Here is a 5,872-nt window from a genome sequence, read left to right as displayed (position 1 = left end):
CCGTCTTCCCGGTGCGAAACCTTACCCTGGTGATCGTAAAGTCGTTTTACATTTTTCCACTGCAATCCGCTGTACCGAGCTATCGATATGATCAACTCTCACTCCTTTCTTCTGCTTTTCCGTATACACTGGCTTGGAATGTATTGATATGATTGACTCACTCTTACTGTTTTTTTCTTAGAATATACGTACACTGCCGTGTTATCATATGAACGACCTTCACTTCTCCGTCGTCCAGTATACAGGCCGCCGACAGAATCGATATGATGCGACTCACTTTACAGTTTTTAGTATATATACACTGCAATGGTTATTGATATGATTCGACTCTTGCTCGCTCGGTCTTCGGTATATATACAGTCCTCGGAATCCCCGCGGAGTAAGGTGAGTCGAGGGCGTCACGGCAGGTACGAGCGGTGGCTGCTGCTAGGAATGCGCACGGAGATTCCCACCTTGCTTAGCCGCCTCGTACTCCTCCTCGTTGTCATGACGCCGCGCTCACGGACGATGAGCTGGTACTGCGGGCCCTCCGAGCTTGTGCCCGCCCGACCGCGCTTGAACCCCGCCGCCCAGCGGCTTCGATCTCGCGCTTTGGAGCACTCTGGCTACAGTCGGCACGCGGGCGGCCGGCTGCGACGGGGAACGCGCGCGCCACGACGCCGCGGGCCAGCGCCGCGGACCGACGACAGCAACGTCTGAGCGTCCTGTTAGCCGCACCGCCCAAGCGCGCGGTCCGCGCCGCCGTCGACGCAAGTGCGCGGCGCGTCGAAGCAGAGGAGCGCGTGGGGATGCGACGCGCGCAGTCGGCTCGACGCAGACCCGCCGCGTTGCAGCATTCGCTCGTCCTCGCGCTAACGAGTTGCATTTAGGGTCGGCAAGTTGGTGGCTACATGACGTTCGGCCAACGTGTGGCGCGTATGGTTGCATGCGTCACTGTTTAGGCAAGTGGTATTGATTGCTTCATGATCCGTTGTGGGCCAACGTTGGTTATGTATTCTGGGGTTGGCATGAGGCTACTTTCGCAAATGGTTTGCTTGCCTATGAGTCTTGGGCTACGTTGTGCGTATGGTGCTTTGATGGTGCTGGCATGGACCGGTCACAGTTGGCAAATGTGTTGGCTACATGACGTTGGGCAACGGTTCTGGCGTATGGCTGCGGTTGGCATGTCTTCACAGGTTGGCAAATGGTTGGTCTACCATGACGTTGCTTTTTTTTTTCTCGGCCAACGTTTATGGTTCGGCCACATGCTCGATTGCTTTGCAACTTTCTCTGGAAGTTCAAGCCCGCCATCACTGATAGCAACTAGCTGGTCTTTGGCGACGGAGATGAACCGTCCGAAAAAGATTATACATGGCCTGTGAAGAGTTTCTTTTCTCTTTCCTGTCCAAGGTGGCCAGTCCACATTGGGCAAGCAAATAATGGCCTCAGATGCGTTTTCCGTTCAAGCAACTCAAAGATGAACAAGGTGACGAACTGCCACCGATGTGGGGAGCATATGATTCAACCATATATGCTCCGCCCTGCCATTGATCCAGGCTAACATCTGCGCACGAGGAATATAAAGGTATGTAAGATACTATATATATACCACTATCTATATAGCGAGAGAGAGAGGGGGGACAGAGAGATGGGGTGGGGAAGGAGGGAGCGAGATGGGAGAGAGCATATATGCGGACGTTCATCTTATATATTACTCATAATATTCCGCATGATATGAAATTATAATAGGAGCAACTAACACGGTTTAAGCTTTGTTTAAGATGTAAACGAAATAGGTTCTTCTATTCGTGCTGGAGCAAATAGTACGAGTCATTCGACAAATTAAATATTGCCAAATTAAATTTGTTTTTGTTTTTGTTTTTTTTGTTACTCATTAGAGGCTGAATGAGTCCGGGGAATCCGACCACCCGTAGTGGTCGCGAATCCACCGTTTGAATGTCAAACGTTCTCGCTGTTCATTCGTTTGGTTTCAAATAGGTAGCTTGTTTTACGTCAAAGGTATATATACCATTCCACTTGATAACGTGTACTGTACAACTTTTTTTAGTACTCAATCCAGGGTGTAGGTAGCCCGTTTCTTGGAGCAACCAGAATCTGGTAGGGCTGGACCTAGTTGTAGCCTTATCGTATACGAACATCCATTTTACGTGGTCATCCGAGCCACGAAATGTGTCAATAAGATTGTCAAATGTTTTCCTCCAACTGTTTTCATATTTTCTCGACTGTTCTGATACTTACCGGTACTCCTTGCGTATCACTAAATGTATATATAGTAAGGCTAACATGTCATTAAACACTGGCACATAATTATTTTCACCATTACGTGCACCAACTTGCATTCCAAGTTAAATTTGTTTACATAATTATGTCAACTAAACTAGCGCGTGATTTTCGATCTCGCCAGATGCGATCGGCAGGTACCCTGTCCCTACACTATGTTACCTTTGGCTACATATGTACCAGTCTAGATATGTACCTGTCTATAAATATTTGCGTCACGTAACTACGTGCGCTTGTTTTGTGGGAGCGTTTGAAAATTACATTTTCGCGAATCTCCAGATAGCAGACGCACGTTTGCTGTTCATTTTCTGTTTTATAGCGTATAACAGCAGTAACTCGTAATAATTTTCATGCTGAAGTAATCAGTGATATATACGCTGACAGGTGAGATTAGATTTGTCTAAATGTATTCATTTTTCGATGTTTTTGAGTCGTTTTAACACTTTTTTTCGTGGAGGCTCTAAACCTCAATACTGCCATTATGAAATGAAATGAAGTAGTACAAAACGTATAACAGCGACGTATATGTTTAACTAAATCTTGTTTTATTTACTCTACTTCTACATAATATTAAAACGAGATACAAAAAACTCATCGGAAAACATTACTTGATTATTTACAAACATGAAATCGCGCTAGGTATAAATACACAAACTATAATATACAGCACACAGTTTAAACTAGTCCTCCTCTACGTATGCGGCGGTGCAGAACAGTGCAGCCAATGTAATTTTTACATAGTAATCAGCATGTTTTACCAAAGATTGGCGTCTGCGAAACCCACATATGGTGTTGTAAAACGTTCTAAAACAGTGTATAAACGGAAAAATTGCGGCGCACGGAAATGCAGAAATTGCCTCTTTAACTGACGCGATGCGCATAAACATACACTAGAGATTCACGAATCAACAATAACTTTCGACGAGAATTGTATGAAGTTACACATTAAAAACGTGAGAGATGTGGACGTACTTGTGTGCTCGCGCTATCAATTTAAATCCGCACCGTATTTACCACCTGTCCGGCCGCTGCAGGCTACGACAGGTGCACACCATAGACCAGTCCTCGCATTTAATTACACAGTAACAATCGTATGGGCCGAGGACACCCATAGTATCTCATTCAGGCAGTCGGCTCATACATATTTTGTTATAAAACTCGGTATTATATAGTTTATATTGGATCATATCGTAGATCGTTAAATATGTCGTACGCTGCCAAAAACTCCGCCTCTTGAACTCAGTACATACGGAAACAAGTGACTTTTCGCCCGTACGATCAACTGCAGAACGATTACGAGCAACTCATCATACAATACACACGAATAAGCGAACATCGGTATGACTAAGTCGTCACCTGCACGAACAAGTAAGCGTTGCGAAAAGTTTAGCATTACGTGGAAAGTAAATCTTGAGTTATAACTAACAGTGGTTGTGACTTTTCTAGAAGAACTCGCGATATGTTCGGCCCTATAGGTGATCTCGTGCTCTCACCGCTTCGTGCGTGCAGCTATACGCGCTCATGCTATAGAGCGGAAACCCGCGAACATATAATTCTGCTCGGCATTGTTCCTCAATATTGGCGGCTGACAGTTAATATACTCGCGGTTCGTTATTTATAGGGGCGATAGATGGCCGATAGAACGTCGGCAGGCGGCCGACGTGACGATGGAGCGACGGTAATTTCGTCTAACCTCTTTATATTGCCGTCAGTAAAGAATGCGTTTATGTTTCCCGCCGACGGAAGGACGACCCGTGCCGACGACTTCCCCCCACCCACACCGTGTGCGTGCATGTGCGTGCGTGTATGATGTGTGTGTGCGCGTTTGCAAATCTTCATGATAAAGACGGTTTTACGACCATCGCATGCATATAGCGGCTGCCTCGGATACACGCAGTGTTTTCTGACACCCGTAACAGCGATAGCTAGCGCGGGGGCAAGCGGGGGGAAGAAATCGCATATGCAAATGGGCGACGGACGTGCGACCGCACCGTGGCGCGTCGATCGCAGCAGGGGCGACGATTCTCGTGCTAAAATTAGTTATGATTAATTCGAGCAATCGCCGCTGTGCGTCGCGGCTAGCGGCGGTGAGTTATTGTTTTATGGCGCGTGTTTAACGCGCCATTTTACGGTCCAATTACGTCGGCATCGCGGCAGCTGATGTGCGCCTGTCGTCACCCGCTGCACCGTACACCCCGCCATCGTACACACAAGCAACGTGTAGCCACTCCACGCGCTACAACCGCCGCTAGAGAGTTCACCTCTCGCACAAGCGGCAGTAAAAACTGTTTGTCAGAGTAAAGGTGTGCGCGGGCGCGGGGGTAGGGGTAGTGGATAAATAACAATGAGGTCCCTACGGTGAGGCGTGCGGCGAGAAACACTGTAGTTCTGCGTCGTTGAGAAAAAAATGTGGTAACGGCTGAAATCTACAGTAAACCGTGGCGGGAGATGGAGATTCTGCAAAGAGTAGCAACTGCGACATTCCCTTAGCGATATCGCTAACATACAAACCAAACACGGCTGTTCCCAGCACCGGACGCACCCTTTACGGCACTGACACCTCTCTCCCGGTATCACGTTGCCGCGAGCGATTTCGCGTAACATATCGAACGGATACTATATACATAACAACGGACAATCACGAGCGATAACATGCGTATTCACAGAGCAAGCCTCTCTCGGGGAAGTGAGAGACAAGGTAGGGAAGAGAGAAGAAAAGTGATGGCAAGAAATATTGCGATAGATATAGAGACGACGAAATAGGGAAGGATATATACGTAGATAGCCAGAGTCAGGGTCAGAGAGAGAGAGAGAGAGAGAGAGAGAGAGAGAGAGAGAGAGAGAGAGAAAGAGAGCGGCAGAGACGGACAGAGAGAGAGAGAGAGAGAGAGAGAGAGAGAGAGAGAGGGGGGAAACTGAGAGAGAAGGATAGAGAAAAAGAGATCGGGCGAAAGAGAAGAAGAGAGTGAGCGAGATAAAGCAACACACAGAGATAGTGTGTCTGCTTGCGAGAAAAACAGTCATAGATTGAGAGGCATACATTCACACACACACACAAACAGAGAAACAGATATACAGCGGGAGGATAGATAGCTATACATATCCACATATATAGTTGTAGCGTATAGTATATATATAAGCTATAGCTGGCGGGGGCCGTGGACGTTGCCCTACATGGTGGGCGGCGTGAGGGGGCTCCAGCCGTGGTTGTCACGCCGCTGCGGGGACGTGTCAGCGTACTGCTGCTGCTGCTCGTGTAGCGGCGTGTCAGCATGGTAGGTGGCCGTCGCGTGGCCACCCAGCTCCTTCATGCCGCCGCTGCTAGCGATGAACGCTGGTGGCAGCGCGTTCTGCGTCTGTGACATCCTGCAGAAGACACACGCAACCGCACAGGTTACTAACAATCGCATCGAGAATTAAAGACATACACACACGCGCGCACACACACGCACGCACGCACACACACGCACACACACACACACACACACACACATGCACGCACGCACGCACGCACACACACACACACACACACACACACACACACACACACACGACACACACACACACACACACGCGGGCATAAACACGGTAA

Source organism: Priapulus caudatus, unplaced genomic scaffold, assembly GCF_000485595.1.
Source record: "Priapulus caudatus unplaced genomic scaffold, Priapulus_caudatus-5.0.1 Scaffold548, whole genome shotgun sequence".
Taxonomy (NCBI): Eukaryota; Metazoa; Priapulida; class Priapulimorpha; order Priapulimorphida; family Priapulidae; genus Priapulus; species Priapulus caudatus.
The sequence above is the reverse complement of the archived record's forward strand: the minus strand, read 5'-3'. Positions refer to the sequence as shown.